This window comes from Mus musculus, chromosome 11 (genome assembly GCF_000001635.26).
Source record: "Mus musculus strain C57BL/6J chromosome 11, GRCm38.p6 C57BL/6J".
NCBI classification, from domain to species: domain Eukaryota; kingdom Metazoa; phylum Chordata; class Mammalia; order Rodentia; family Muridae; genus Mus; species Mus musculus.
In genome coordinates this window covers 58,684,805-58,701,702 of record NC_000077.6, presented here as the reverse complement: position 1 = coordinate 58,701,702, position 16,898 = coordinate 58,684,805, and the positions used below count along the sequence as shown (strand labels likewise).

At 43.7% G+C, this 16,898-nt stretch overlaps 1 pseudogene; it reads left to right on the top strand.

Annotated features, from left to right (window-relative positions):
* Window positions 1-12,160: 12,160 nt before the first annotated feature.
* Gm12570 lies at window positions 12,161-16,883 on the top strand (annotated as a pseudogene).
* The last annotated feature ends 15 nt before the right edge of the window (window positions 16,884-16,898 follow it).

The following is a 16,898-nucleotide window of genomic DNA, read 5'->3' as shown; positions in this document are numbered from 1 at the left end:
GGCTTAGACTGAACCATCAGAGCAGATGTACTCTGGAAAGGGTGTGGCCAGGTGAGGACTGTCCTTGAGCATACATTTCTGGACTAGCTGTAGGGAACACTTCTATCCTTCTTTTACACTTTCATCTATTGAAAAACAGTTCTTTTAGTTATTTTTATATATTATAATTTCTGCAAAATAATTAATAGTTACACATGCTAATGTCAGGCTTATGTTTCAGAGGGTGCATGTAGCATGCATGCATTAAGTCATGGGATCTCTTCTCTATCCCCTTCATTTCTCCTGGTCATTTCTCGAGTTTGAGGTCTGCAAGCTCTTCCTGATCAAGGTCTTCATGAATACAAATATTCCAAGCTCTTTGTAAGGGATTCATGTCACAATCAGCTCTTTTTTACCAGAGAAAGGACTTTCAATTTTTTTGTTTTGTTTTTTGTTTTTGTTTTTCAGGACAGGGTTTCTCTGTGTAGCCCTGGCTGTCCTGGAACTCACTTTGTAGACCAGGCTGGCCTCAAACTCAGAAATCAGCCTGCCTCTGCCTCCTGAGTGCTGGGATTAAAGGCATGCACAACCACGCCCGGCCAGAAAGAACTTTTAAAAGGTTTATTTTTTTTAATACAATTTTGTGTAGCTCATGTTGGTTTTGGAACACCATGTAGCCACAATCATAAAATAAAATCACAATTTTGTTATCCTCCTGCCTCTGTCTCCCATGTGTTAGGATTACAAGTGTGCACTGTCACACCCACATTATGAAATCGTGATCAAACAAAGGTTTGCTGCAGGGTACATGAACACTCCCCAGCTGAACGAAATCCCTAGTCCTGCATGCAGGACTTGAACTCAACATAGAATAAATTAACAACTTGAAGTTTGCCACACAACAAGTCAGCACACTCTACGTCAATAATGAGTAAATTACAATAAAAATGGATTTAAAAAACACATCGAGAAACAGTTGATCACACCACAATAAATTTCATGCTAAGCACATTGCAATGTCCTGCATCATAGCTCTAGGGTGGTGATCCAGATCTATTTGCCTGTGGGGGTCACAGCTAAGGCTAGCAGCATGAGTTCAGCCACACATAGCACTGTCTATTGGAATTGTCAGCCAGCCTCAAACCTTACGGAGAGAGATGAGGTGATTCAGCATTTTTCCTGACCATCACAGACTCAGCAAAGAGTTTGCTATCAACAAAATGAGCAGCAAATTGGAGATGCCTCCATTACAGCACTGCCTTTTCTCACAGCCTTGCCAGGCAGATAGGTCTGTGTCACTGGCCTGCATGTTTAGTATAAATTTGAAGATAGATGTCTCAGGCTTCTACTATTCAATGGTTTAACCATGGTCAGTAACTCATCAAGGCACCCAGGAACTGGACAAATGGTGCAACTACGGATATGGAAACAGCAACCTCACAGGAAAGTTAAAAAACATTCAAGTCAACAATAGAATTAAATGCACCACGAATTATACAAATATTTACTATATGCAGTGAATTAAAACATTGCTATTTTAAAAGTATTTTAGAAGTGCAATAGAATCTGCTGCATATCAGGAATATGGTGGAATATAATGGAATATAATTCTAGGATAACATTAGTTTTAAAAACTGAGGTCTAAACAAAAAAGAGATGCCTATCTATACCCCAAGAAGGAACCCTGTGACTCTGCCTATCCTTCTCCTTAAGGGAAGAATTTGTTAGACTACATGCCTGTGTTCCCATGCGGGAACACTGAGCCTCAGCTCTCACCTCTAAAACTGTGAGATGGTTACGCTCTTCAGGGTAACCTGGCTGCAGTCACTTTCACAATGCACATATTTTTAAAGCAATACCTAAAAATGCTTCTAGCCTAAAATTAATCTAAATCAGAACATGAGCCAAGAAGAAAAGGATGCAGTGTGCAGTACAGGGTGATGACTGTCACACGTACCTGAACCAGCAGGGGAGGACAAGTTGTGACTTCTCAACAATCCTCACTCAGTTCTGCTTCACTTCAATACTTCACTGGCTGCAGGGCTCCTCGACAGCTTAAGGGATGTGCCAGCGACAAAGCTTCTGGCCTCCAGCCACCTGAGTTTTGAACATGGCCCTTTCTTCCAGATTTCTAGGGATATGGGCTTTGTGCCATACCCTAGGATAACCCATTCATAATAACTCAACTGTGGTCTATACAGCCTCTTTGTTGCAGAAAAATCTTCTCTCTAGAAAGTTATAGGGAAACAAACCTGCAAAGGCTAACTTCCTGACAGTTCACCCCCACTGAGAAACAGTTATGAGATAGTACAACTATGCCTTCCTTGATGACCTTTTAAATGAAATTATGATATTTGTGCTCCTTTGTTTTTACCAAACAGGAAAGGAAAGTGATGTGTTCTGAGGGATATATTCACCCGAGCCAAGTTATCTGACATAGAAAGGCTACACTCCCATGGCCACTAATCTCAACCGAGTTTTAGGAACCACGCTTGTTCTGTGAATTTGGAAACTGTTCCTTTCGCCTTATATAATTAGACCTTCAGTCAGCACTAAATCCTGAGTGGAAGGTAGAATTGAAATAAAAAAGCTGTCATTTTTCTAACCCTGGCAAATGCTTTGGATGTCTCCAAGGATCTGGCTACCTGATGAAGGTTGAGACTAACAGGAGTTCTGTCTCAGACCTTCTGGGAAAACTAGTCTCCTATCCACAATTAAACACACTGTGACAGAATATGTGTTTCATTAGAACTGCTGTCTGCATTCCACTTCAGAAAAGAACTTAAAATAGAGTTCAGAATTAATGTTCAAAAGTTTGTTTGAATTACTAACAGTTACAATTGGAAATTTGAAAATTCTGGTTCTAATGTTCATGTGAGATACACACAGCTGCTCATAAGTAATGATCTGAAAGGTATAGATAACTCAAAAGCAACTGTATGATATTTTAGGAGTTGAATAACCCGGGCTTTGGTATGTTCCAGTATTACAGCATCTACCCCTGATAACCACTTAATGACTGAGGTAGACTCAAACTTCTCAGAGTCCCAGGTACACTCAGATGCACTGATACTTCATTGCATCCCATGGAGAATGGATTGAGCTGTCTCTAAGTGCCCACTTAATCTCTCCCTGCTGCAATCAAGTTATTTAATTGAAGGGAGTTGCAGTAAGATTGAATGGAATGAATGTCCTTGCACACTGAGGTGACCTCAGTAACCCTTGCTCAATTGGAAAATGAGAAAGAAGCAGGGACCTGGGCAGAGTGACAACTGGAGTTGGGATCCAGAGGAAGCCAATGTGGGTTCTGTCTGCCTCATAGGCAGCTGGCTCCTAGGTTCCTAGCACGTGCAGTATACAACACTTTATAACAGCACCCATGGCAGGAATCTTCATTTACAGTGAATGCTAACCAAGGGTTTGGGCTGAAGATATGTCTAGATGTGAAAAGACAAGTAGTTTTGGATCTTATCTTAAGAAGCAGAATATAAAGTGAATTGTGTTCTGAGGAGTCTCTCAACCCACCATCTGGAAAGCCCTAGGGTTTGTACAAGGGGTTTGGCAATGCTACAGAAGAAAATATTCAGTAACAAATCCATGGATGGTGAGGTGGCTCAGCAGAGTTACAGCACTCACGAGGAGCAGCACTGGCATCTCAGCACCCATATACCAAGCCTGGTATCCTGCTCACACCTGTACCCCAGCTCCTAGCTGGGCAGAGACATGAGGATGACTGGTACTGGCTAGTCCAGTTTAGCTGACCAAACATTATTTGCAGGTTCAGGGAGAGTCTCTGCCTCAAAGGAAGAAGTGAAGAATGATAGAAGAGGAGACATGACCATCTTCTGTCTTCCGTGTGTGTGTGTGTGTGTGTGTGTGTGTGTGTGTGTGTGTGTGTGTGTGTGATTGTGTTTATATGTGTGTTCATGGTTCTGTACTCCTCTTCCCCAACATGTGTACATTCATGAATACAGGTACAAAAACACACAAATAAGTAAATTATACCTCCCAAAACAATAACCTATTGTGAAAATAAACAACATCACTACAGTAAAATGAAACCACTCAGAAAAAAATTATTGTTCCCAAAGGAATGATGGACAGCATAAGTAGATTTCCTCTTCCTTGCAAATGCCTCAAAATAAATTTTCTAATTTTCCATCGCAATGTATTTGCTGATAATATAAATATACTATGATAGACTCCAAATTGAGAATTGTATATATGTTATTTCTTCTCCTAATGCTGTGATAAAATATCTGGACAAAGCAGCCTAAGGGAGGAAGGGTGTATTTTGGCTCCTAGCCCCAGAAGTATATAGAAGGGTGTATTTTGGCTCATGGCCCCAGAAGTATATGGGGGAGGGAAGACAATGAGGTAGAAAAAGAAAGGATGGCATTATGTGCCGAAGGCTATACTTAGGAAGAAAAGCAGAGGGCAGGAACTGTTGCCAAGCTACACAACCCCAAAGCTCATTCCTATAGCACTAATTCTTTGGGGATTTCTACACTCTTTTGCTCCCAAGTAATTGTTGGAATTTCTATGCTCTGCTCCAGCCAGTTATTGTTCCTTGTATTCTTAATAAAAGGCTACAAGTCTAATCTGGACATGTTCTGAGCTAGTCTACCCTGACTAGGCTGCTAATACTCAGACAAATGCCCTTTATCTGCATCTGGTCGTGCCCTGGCTCCTACTGGTCTATGTCTGACCTCATCTGTTCTCTCATCCTTACCTCGTGGCAAATCCTCTTGTTCTCTCCAAATGGTCCCTCTACACACCTTCTCCTAGTGGTCCTTTTCTACTCTGCCTCTGTCCTTGGTACCCCCGACCTGGGATTGCAAGTCCTGTCATATTCTTTTCTGTCTAACCAATTGGCTGATCAGAACTTTGTTAATTAATCAATGATGGTCAAGACAATTTTTATATAACTGGGACTGTAGATGGCTGACCATAGCAGATGTTTGGGCGTAGAAATCAACATTCAAATACACATTGCTTGAAACCATACCCCCACATTTTCCCAGTGACCCACTTGTTCCAGTGAGGCTCTTCCTCATGAAGGTTCCACAATCTTTTGAAACAGCGCCTCTATCTGGGGACCAGGTACTGAAACATGTGAGCCTTTGGGCAACATTCTTTATTCAAACCTCCACATTCCATGCCTGGTTCTTATAGGCCATCTCTTGATGCAAAGTGTATTTTGCTCATCAACACAGTCCCTATAGTCTTTAACAGCCTCTAAACTGTTGAAAAGCCCAAAGTTAAGACTCTCATGAAAGCCAAGTCAATTTCTTAGTCATGGTTCCTAATTAAAAAAAAACAAAAAACTAAAAAGCCAATATCCAATAAATCTAGGACTTCACTGCCCCTCTGTGCTTCATCTTGTGGTCCACACCTCTGTCGCTACCGTCTTTGACAAGCAGAAAAGAATCAGCGAAACTGATGTCCTTCTCAAGGCAGTTTTTCAGGAACTTCAGAATGTGCAGGAAAAAGAAGAATCCCCTGACCTCTCTCGGCCATCCCCCTTTATGCCCTCTCGTACTCCCCATTGCCCCAGTCCACGTAGGCATAGTTCATTGGCTCAGAATTACATTTGTCACATCATCCAATCTTACGTCGTGGTGCATCTGTACAATGCAGCTCAAGGTACGTGGCTATCTTGAGGGATATGAGGAAGTCAGGTGCCAGTCATAAGACTTGGCAGCAGTCCCGGGTGCCATCTTGGGGCTGCCCTTATTCTTTAAATTGGCAGAGAGAATGCCTGTCTTAGGTTGCCCCCTGCAACAATGCTCCTTACCCATCATTGGGAGACAGACAGCAGGGGTCTGATCCCTGTCTTAGGTTGGTAACACGTCCAGGGAGTCTTACCCGTCATTGACTTCTTCTCTAGAATGCTAAGCCACAGTTGAGGAGATTGTCCCATCTCCACAGCTGCAAAGGCTTGTATCAACAGAGCTTGAGCCCTGTGATGGCGATGTTACACGGGGCAGATGCACCAAAAGGCCAGGATACTGATGAGCATGCAGCACAGTGCCAATCCACCAATACCGGCCCATTCCTTTAGGTGTGACATAGCGGTGGCAATTCAATTTGCAAGTCCTTCAGCCATGGATACCTCCACATGAGTGGAATTGATATGGACTATCCCCAAATCTCTTTTGGATCTAAACAAGGTCATAACCGAAGAGGCCTGCACGGGTCATGGTAACCATCTAGGCATTCTGGTCACAATAGCTAAAGAAAACATAGAAACATTCTAACCAACACACACTATAAAAACAACTATCCTCCTTACATTCTACAACATCATCAAAATAACTACCATTATAAACTAAAAATGCAAAAGGAGGCCAAACGCATACAGGCATGGCTTTAAAGAATACATTCTTCCCATAAGCAAATTGAATAACAGAAGACTCAAATAATACAGATCCATTCCAATAAGAGCTAGTATTTCCCCACTCCCCACCCATCAACATACTCAAAGAAGAAAGATCTGTACAACTCCCAATTTATCCCACAAAACAGCCAAACATTAAAGGGATTGCTTGCCCCTTTCTGAGCTGGATTTTGATATGTCCAATTAAACCCTGAAAACGTTTGATTATGACTGGTACTAATATAAGGGAAAAAGGTAAAATATTTTTTCACGGCCCATGCAGCTTTCCTGGACTGGCAGCCGGTCCATGGGGACAGCAAATCTCAAATACCCCTACAAAAGGGGGCCCATCGCAGATCTTCAGTCATCACTGCAGGCAGCATCATCACCCCCAGGAGCAGCTTCATCAGGGCACCCCCATTCATCTTGAACTACCCTCGTCAATCGCTCCAGAACCCACAGCGGCTGGCGATGATCCTGTGGAAACACACAAACAGACCCTCTCGTCCAGAACTACACAGGATCGGGTCCATGCCATCGTCCATTCAGAACATCCTTCCACATGACTGTGCCTTTGTAGGATGCCTCAGGATTGGCAAACCGTTCCGCAGCAGTCAAATCATTTTTTATTTTTATTCAAAAAATTCAAGGTAAAGAGAGCAATGGTTAATCTCTCCAAAGGAGTAGCGCCAGAGACTACTCCCCCTTTCTGTTTTATTAGACACTCTTTCAGAGTGTGATGGGCTCTTTCAATGATGCCCTGGCCCTGAGGATTGTAGGGTATACCGTGCACCAAGCGGACACCCATCATTTTACAAAAGGAAACAAAAAGAAGCTGAAGTATAAGCAGGTCCATTATCAGTCTTAAGCTCTCTGGGCTGACCCCATGCACCCCATGCCTCAAAGCAATGGTCAATGACATGGCATGCCTTTTCACCAGTATGCAGGGAGGCAAACAACACCCCAAGGGCTGTATCTACAGAAACATGAACAAATTGCATTTTACCAAATTCTGAAAAATGAGTCACATCCATTTGCCAAATGTGGAGGGGAAGCAGGCTGCGAGGGTTTACTTCCATACTCTCCTGAGGCAATGGGGGAGCACAGGCTTTGCAAGCCGTAACAATATCCCTTGCCTCTGCTCTAGTAATATGAAATCGAGAAGAAAGTGTTTTGGAATTCACATGAAACTGTGAATGAAATTCACAAGCCAGTTCTACAGGTGTTTGAATCAAAAAGGCAGAAGCAGCTCTAGCAGCTTTATCAACCAAATCATTGCCCTCTGCTAAAGGGCCAGGCAAACCTGTATGAGCTCGAATGTGTTGGACAAAAAATGGAGAACTTCTATTTAAAATTAAGGATTGCAATTTATTTAACAAGTCCCCTATAGTGGATCGAAAATTCACCTTCCCCACCACTTCCAGCACTGCTAACGAATTACCACATACTGACTATCTGAAATTAAGTTAAAAGATTCAGAATACAATTCAAAAACTTTTATAACAATGTGCAACTCAATAACTTGGGGAGAAGCAGGGGCAAACTGTAAAGTTACTGGCATGGAGCCATGGAACTAATATGCTCCGCAGCCTGTCTTAGACCCATCTGTAAAAATTAAAGCAGCATCAGGCAATGGCACTCGAGAAGTAATTTGTGGAAGAACAACGGGATGAGCTTTAATCAGCTGCAAAATGGGATCCTTAGGGAAATGATTATCCATCTTTCTCATAAAGCTACATCTCAAAATTGCCCAATCATCAACAGTAGCTGATAGTACTTCTATTTGCTTAATTTATATGGAACAATCAATTTCTGAGGGGGATTGACAAAATATTGAATACATTGTTGTAGGCCAATCAAGGCCAATTGTACTACCGAGACAGGGTAATAAGACAAGATTTTTGCGGGTGAAATCTTGGGATGTATCCATAGCAAAGGGGCGCCCTGCCAGAGGACTCCAGTAGGCTGGGACTCCAAGGGCAGGATGCACAAAATAATAGGACTAAACAGATCTCTTCTCTTTAATGCTGCTGTTTGAATACCCTTTTCGACCAAACTTAATGCTATGCGGGCAGAATCAGTAAGCTGCCGGGGAGAATTTAATTCTATATCTCCCAGTAAAATATCATATAATGGTTGGAATTGTTTGTTGGTTAGGCCCAAATTGGGACGTACCCACTGTATATCCCCCAATAGCTTTTGAAAATCATTCAATGTCCTCAAATTATCCATCCGAATCTGAATTTTCTGGGAGATACTCAACTATCAAAAGTTTTTGTTCTTAAATAATTCACCACTTTTCCTTTCTGAACCTTTTCCGGGGCTATAACCAATTGCTTTCCTTTTAATTTTTGGATCACTACACTATATGCGTGTTCCAACATCTCCTCTGTGGGTGCAGCAAGAAGTATATCATCCATATAGTGATAACACTTCAACTTAGGAAATTGATCTCTTACCCCTTTAAGAGCAGAATCTACATAAAGTTGACACATGGCAGGGCTATTAGCCATGCCTTGAGGCAAAACAACCCACTCAAATCTCTCATCAGGCTCAACATGATTAATAGAGGGCACTGTAAAAGCAAATCTGACTGCATCCTGGGGATGCAATGGAATGGAAAAAAAAACAATCCTTATTATCTAAAATAATTAAAGGCCAATTTGTAGGTAAGGCAGAAGGAAGGGGTAATCCCCTCTGTACAGGTCCCATAATTACCATTTGTTTATTAATTTCTCTCAAATCATGTAATAACCTCCATTTTCCTGACTTTTTCTTGATATTAAAAATCGGGGTATTCCAGGGGGAAGTAGAGGGTCTGATATGGTCTAGGGTCAACTGTTCCCTAACCAGCTCTTGTGCTGCTGTTAATTTCTCTGAGGGTAGTGGCCACTGAGGAACCCACACTGGTTCCCCAGTCTTCCAAGTAATGGGTAGAGCTCCCTCAGTGGCCCCTAGGAAAAACCCAAACCGGCTCAGTCATTCTTCCTCTCAACCGGTATCGGGGATAGTCTACCTTGTAAATAGCGACCCAACCTTTACCAGGCTTATATCCCGAATGCAACATCATTTGCTGGGCTTGGGTGCTATATGGTCCTTCATTCGTCAGTTTAAAACCCATCTTTTTCATCAAATCACGCCCCCATAATGAAATAGGGACGGGCAGCACATAGGGCTGGAAATGCCCTGAATGCCCTTCCTCATCACAACAACTTAGATGGCGAGAACTCATTTCTGGCATCTGAGCATATCCAATTCCCCTCAGGGTTTGCTCTGATCACTGACGTGGCCAACCAGAACGCCAATCCTTGACGCTAATGATACTGCGATCTGCGCCAGTGTCCAACAGCCCAGAAATAGATTTTCCCTCTATTATAAGCTGTAATAAAGGTCTTTCATCTAAGTCTAGGGAGCAAAAAATGGCAGAAGTGCCAGTAGAGCCAAATCCTTTGTCCCCTCTTTCTTCCTCCTTAGCTGGGAACTGAGAATGACAACTAGGTAATAAAAGCAACTGAGCTATGCGATCTCCCGGGAAGATGGCTACTATGCCCCTAGGTGAAGAGACCATGATGTTGACTTGTCCTGTATAATCTGAATCAATGACTCCAGGATGGACTATCAGGCCCTGCATTGTTACAGAGCTCCTTCCTAAGATCAACCCTACTGTATCTGCTGGTAGAGGGCCTTTGGAATCTGAATCCACCAGCTGGACCCCCATACGGGGGTTAATATGAGTCGGGTGGCAGAACTGAGGTCGAGCCCTGTGCTTCCTCTCGTGGCCCTCCTGGGTTGTTCTACTGCATTGGCGGTCTCAAATTGGGTCATCCCTCTGTGACTGCCCCATATATTTGAGTGCCCTGAGGTCGGGGGCCCCATCTCCCGTTTGTTTGGCTGAGCGCCGTCATGCTCGATTGGCTGCCCATGAATATCCTTCACTGAGCGACACTCATGGGCCCAATGATTTCCCTTTTTACATTTTGGACAAAGTCCAGGTACCCGAGGCTGCTGGTCTCCCGTTCCAGTCTGTTGTGGGCATTGTTGCCTTATATGACCAGGTTGCCCGCATTTGAAACAGCCTGTATTCCTGGACCTACTCTTTCCTTGGGAGACCTGCACAACTGCAGTAGCCAGCCCTGGGTTAGTTAATGGGCCTCCTAGCTCTCTACAGATCTTCATCCATACCTCAAGCCCCCGATGTTTATATGGGTTAATGGCTTGTCTACATTCCTTTGTACATTGTTCAAAAATCAGCTGTTTCACTAATGCCATCGCAGTATCAGGATCTCCAAACACCCTCCCTGCCGCTTCTACCACCCTGGCCACAAAGTCTGCAAACGGCTCCATGGGTCCTTGAAGGATTTTTGTTAAATTACCACTAACCTCTCCCCTGTTAGGGAGGGACTTCCAAGCCTTAGTTCCTATTTTATTAATTTGTTCATAAGCTTGTATAGGGTAGTTAATCTGTGCAGCAGCAAATCTTCCTTGAACTATTAACCTATCCTGATCCTAGGCCGCTTGCCCTGCACTCGAGTTCTGAGCGGCCTGTTCACCTGAATATTCTATAAAGAATGCTTTCCAGTCAAGATACTGTCCAGGGGAAAGACAGGCTCGTGCCAGATTATGCCAATCGCTGGGAGTTAGACAATAGCGATGCAGAGATTCAAGTTGAGCAATAATGAAAGCGTCACTGACCCCATAGGCTCGTACCCCTTCCGCCAGTCTTTGAGTTACCTTCCAATCTAGTGGCTCATGGAATCGAGCTCCTTGAGCATCCTGGAAAACTGGGAAGCAGTGAGCACTTAGCTCTCGCCATGCTTCTGGATGCAAACTATGCCCTGTGGCGCCTTTGGGAGCAAAACTAGGTGGACCGGAGCCGATGGCTGCACTTTTATTTTCACTTTTTCTAAACTGTCTGCTATGCTTTCCAAGTCCTCTTTGGACATGTTCCCTTCGCTAGAACTGCTTTCGGCATCAGACTTCTGTGATCTCTCCTCTCTTCCTTGGTCCAAAGCCTCATTCCCCTTCTGCAGCTCAGCTCCACATCTTTCCTTGTCCTCTCTACAATTAATTGCGAATTAAATTCCATACCGGTAGAACCCTTTTTGCGAGGATTCCCTGTTCCTCTGCAAACTTCAAATCTTTTCCTAACTTCTCCCAGCTCGGTCCGGTAAGGTGACCAGAGACTGAGAACCATGGGGCCACCTGATCTACTGCTTTCAGAAAATTTTCTAGGGTTTCCTTTTTCAGCCCAGTTCCTTTCACCTTCAGGAGGTCTCTTAAGGCCTGACGAACAGAATGTCCTGATATTGTGTTTCCCATAGTGCTAGGTGTAACTTTAATTGTCTCACTCCAAGAACCTCAATAGTCCCTAATCTGGGAGCCTAATAGTCTCTAACTGAGAACTTGAATTGTCCCACTTACCTGGGAGCTTTCCAGCCAGCTACCCAGACTGCCGAGAGTTCTGGACTCGTCATGTCCCCGTATGGGTTCCACCACTTATTGCTACTGTCTCTGACCAGCAGAAAAGAAGCTGCGAAACCGATGTCCTTCTCAAGGCAGTTTATTCAGGAACTTCACAATGTGCAGGGAAAAGAAGAATGCCCCTACCTCTCTCAGCCATCCCCCTTTTATGCCCTCTCGTACTCCCCCTCACCCCAGGATATGAGGAAGTCAGGTGCCAGTCATAAGACTTGGCAGCAGTCCTGGGTGCCATCTTTGGGCCGCGGCCACATCTGCTCCTCACACACCTCTACCTGCAAATCCACTCCATTTCCTGGGCCACAGCTCTGTCTGCATGCCAGGATGCCTGTTGTTAACCAAGACAACCAAGTAAAATCCCCAGACCCCAATCTCCTGTTCACTGTGTCCCCCAGAAATCCAAGTATCCATGAGGTCTGCCCTGTCGCCTCTACAATCCAATTTCCAGTCCATACCTCCACCTGCAATCCCAGATGTCTACTGCCATCAGGAAATACCAGCTTTAACTGCAATCCAGAGGCCTGCTGTCACCAAGCACTACAAGGCCTACCAACACCAGGGAAAACCAAGTAGCTAAAGACCAATATAAGAACACAATCAAATTCCTTGGTGGCAGAGTGAGAGTTTCAGGGACTCCTGACCCGACCTCAGCATGAATGCGTGGGGGTGGGGGTTAGGGTGGGGGGTCAGGGGAGGTTAAGCAGCCTGGGGCGCTTAAGGCAGAGAAGGAGGACAAGGACCTTGACCCTCAGTCCCTGCTCCGCGTGGCCATGAGGCAGACTCTGCTCACTTGCTCAGGCCGCATGCCGGCTGTGGTGGATTTGTCCTTCAGCAGCATCCCGCCTAAAGGCTGCTTTCTGATCAGTGCTTGCAAAGATGGCCAACCTATGCTCCACCAGGGAGATACAGGAGACTAGATTGGAACATTTTTTGGGTCATAAAGGTGCTGTTTGGGGTACAACATTGACTAATAAAGATGCCACCAAAACTGCTACAGCAGCTGCAGACATCACAGTGTGTGATGCTGTCTCAGGAGATGAATGGATGACCCTGGCTCATCAGCACATTGTCAAGACTGTGAAGTTCACACAGGATAGCAGTTACCTGCTGACTGGGCACAGGATAAACTGTTGCACATACACGACTTGAAAAACCTGAAGCAGAACCTAAGGAAATTAATGCTCACACTTCCGGTATTAAAAAGGCTCTGTGGTGCAGTGAAGATAAATAGTTCCTTTCAGCTGATGATAAAACTGTTTGGCTCTGGCATCATACCACAGTGACAGAAGTGAAATCTTAAAATGTAATATGTCTTTAGCAGCACAAAATATATTCCTGAGGGAGAGATCTTGGTTATTGCTTTTCAATGTGCAGTAATTATTAATTGTCCGGAGCCAATTAAATCCTTTGAAGCTCCTGCGACCATCAATTCTGCATCTCTTCATCCAGAGAAGGAACTTTTTTGTTGCAGGTGGAGAAGCTTTAAACTGTATAAGTACTTCTATAATGGTGGAGAAGAATTAGAATCCTACAAAGGTCACATTGGTCTCATTCAGTGTGAGATTCAGTCCTGATGGTGAACTCTATGCCACTGGTCCTGAAGATGGGACACCGAGATTGTGGCAAACTGTGGTAGAAAAGACCTATGGCCTGTGGAAATGTGTACTTCCTGAGGAAGACAGTGGGAAACTGGCAAAGCCAAAGATCTGATTTCCAGAAACAGCAGAAGAGCTGGAAGAAATTAATTCAGAGAAAGCTGGAGCATCAAATGTGTGCCGAAGATACCATTTAGTTCATGGGCTAAATAAGCAGAGACAAGCACCAGCCTTCAGTGTTACTCTCTGCCTTGCTCCCACACCAAAACTCTGCCAAACCAATTCGCCCATTAGCTGTACATCTGACATCACTCATGACCTCAAGACATGGGCATAATGAAGGCAGACTCTTGGCCAAAATATGTGAATGGCTGGGGTCTATTTACTTCCTGGTAGAGTCTTTGTTCTCCTCTGAAATGTCATAAGCTAGGTGTCCACCGCCCACATTTTTCTCAAAGGTCTCTGAGCTTCCATCAAATGCTGCACTGAGTTCTGCTTCCAGTACACTGAGGCTTTTGTGTCCTAAAAGAACTAAATTCTCCATTCCAGGCAGAAGACACTACCAGAGTCCCCAAAACTGCATAGTCAGGTTTTCTCCATCAATGCTTCTGACACTTGGTACCAATTTCTGTATTGGTTTCTTTTCCTGGCGCTGTGACAAAATATCCTGATGAAAAAGCACCTTGAGGGAGAAAGTTTCTTGGTTTGCAGTCCCAGAGGAACATGGCCATGAGGACTGGGAAGACATGGAAGCCAGGAGGGACTGCATGGTGGTTCGGATGGGAGACTGGCTTTTCTAATTGCAGCTGCACTCAGCAAGCAGAGCCCAGGACAGGAAGTAGGGTCCACATCCTGAAGGCCCACCCTAGTGACCCACTTCACTGAGGCTCCATAGCATAAAGGTTCCAAATCTCCCCCCAACCATTGCCACTGGGGATAGAGGATTCAAATAGGATCTGTAGGGACAGACCACCCTGGAATCACAGTAATGGCGGACAAATGAGGCAAGAGTATTGAGGATACTTAGCAACCTCAGGCTTTCAGTTTAGAGAGAGTTTATGGATCACATTAACGACAAGAAAATAAAAGAGCAAAAGCTAGCCATTCGTGGAGGATGCAATTACTTTTTTTTTCTTTAACTTTTATTTTATCTGCATTGATGTGAGGGTGTCAGGCACTCTGGAAATAAAGTTTCAGGCAGTTGTGAGCGGTGAATTGGTGCTAGAAATTGAATCCAGATCCGTTTGGAAGAACGGGGAGTGCTCTTAACCACTGAGCCATCTCTCCAGTGACAGTCATGGAGTTTTGTCACAGAAATAGAAAACTAAGACAGGTTGAGGGAGGTATCCTGTGCTTGACATTTAGATTTCTATTAAATAACCCAGGTCCTTGGAGAGCACTATTTCTCTCCTCTGTATGGTATCTCTGGATAAATTCACTTTAAAATTTCAATATATTTCACTTTTGCTCTTCACTTTCCTCCCTCAAACTCTATCTACATTCACCAGTGTCAATTTGATAGCTTCCTTTCATTGATAATCATTGTCACACACATGTATGTATCCATATGTACTATGTAATGTATAAATGTATACACATGTATGCACATACAACTTGTGGAGTACATCCTTTATTTCCATTAATTAATGTATTATTCAATTTGCATTTGATTGCTGCCCCCTCCCATTTCCTGCTCACACGATCTCTCTACAATCCCGCTTCCTCTTCTCCTCTGAGCAGGTGGCGGTCCCCTGGGTACCTCCTCACCCTGGTACATCAAGTCTCTGCAAGGCAGGGTGCATCCTCTTCCCACTGAGGCAGGTTAAGTCAGCCCAGTAAGGGGAATGGGATGCCACACAGAGACAATATATGCAATTCGTTTTTATTAGTGCCAAGAAGAGGTGTTTCTATGTGTCATTAAAATTATCACTCTAATAATTGGAACTCATTAGCAACAAAAACAACAAAAATCTCTAAAACATTTCCTACCATACATGATGATGATGATGATGCATAAGTGTGTGTGTAGACATGGATATGTGCACATAAGTACTCCTGGAGGACAAGAGGCCTCAGATATCCGGGAGTTGCAGCTACAGACAGTTGTGAGCTACCTTATAAAGGGGCTAGAATTTGAACTCAAGGCCTCAGGAAGAGCAGCCAGTGCTACTAAGGGCCACACCAACACTCATGTCCCACAATGTATATATTTTAACACTGAGAAATACTTGTCATGGTACTTATACCAGTACTTTAGTGCATGGAAGTTTTCATTTATTGAATCTAGTTCTGCATGACAATGACCTGACTATTTTAAGAATGCAGGGGACCTAGAGAGATGGCTCACAGTTAAAAGCACTGACTGCTCCTCCAGAGAATCCAGGTTTGATTCCCAGGATCCACACTGTGGCTCACAAGCATCTGTAGTGTCAAAATAAAACAAAAACAAAGGCCATTGATCGTTTTCTTTAAATCTGTGGATGCTGGCATACAATGTTATTCCCAAAACTAGTTTGATCCACATAGGGACCTCCAGGATAGTCAGGCCTACATAAAAAATATATATAATTTCCAGAAGTTTTTATTGAAATAAAATTATTGCTATTATTTACCAATTATCATATATTAGCATTTATTATATATTAGCCATGGACAAAATACAGAAATTGATTTGTTAAAGCATTACCATTCTGAGTCTTCTTGTCTGAATGTCCTTATCATAAGCTAGCGTGCCTGCTGAGAGATCCACATACAACTGAACAACTGTTCATGAACAACTGTTCATGGAAAGAGACACAGTGCATACTGACAGACAGATCCATTAATGATGTTTATTACGAAGACACTGGTGAATTTGTGGAACAGTATTGATAAAGGGAGTCAGCCAGACATGGTTAAACAGCTTGGGAGAGCTCAGAAATCTTATTCAGGTGGTAATGGAAACAAGCATCATGGCCAGCATTAACTTGTCTCCTCCATATTTCTCTCAGAATTGTCCTTAAAACATGTCACAGTATAAAACCACACATTCTTATATAATAGTTGCACCTGCAAAGAAAACCAGTAAAATATGCCAGATTTATGTAAAATATCTGCAAATGTACAGCTGTACTCATAAACTGCAGAAAGAGCATCCAGAGTACGAGATAGCCAGCCACTGTACTGACTCCCACATTCTGAGAGCCTTGCATCAGGGCAGGAGGTGCTGTGGAAAGCCAACCCAGGCTGACAGGCAGCCAGAGATACCAGGGCCAGAGCCAGGGCCAGGGCCCTTCAATCTCCTTCAGAGCCAACATTCAGATTTAGACCATCACCTCAGTGTGACACTGTGATTGAAGGATTGTGCTCTTGTTCAGTCACTGAGACAAGCTGATGGACTTCTACCAGAATATGGATCCTCAAACTGTCCAAGCAGCGTTGAAGACCAACCTCCATATCAGTACAGAGGCTGACCCAAAGTCCCCTGT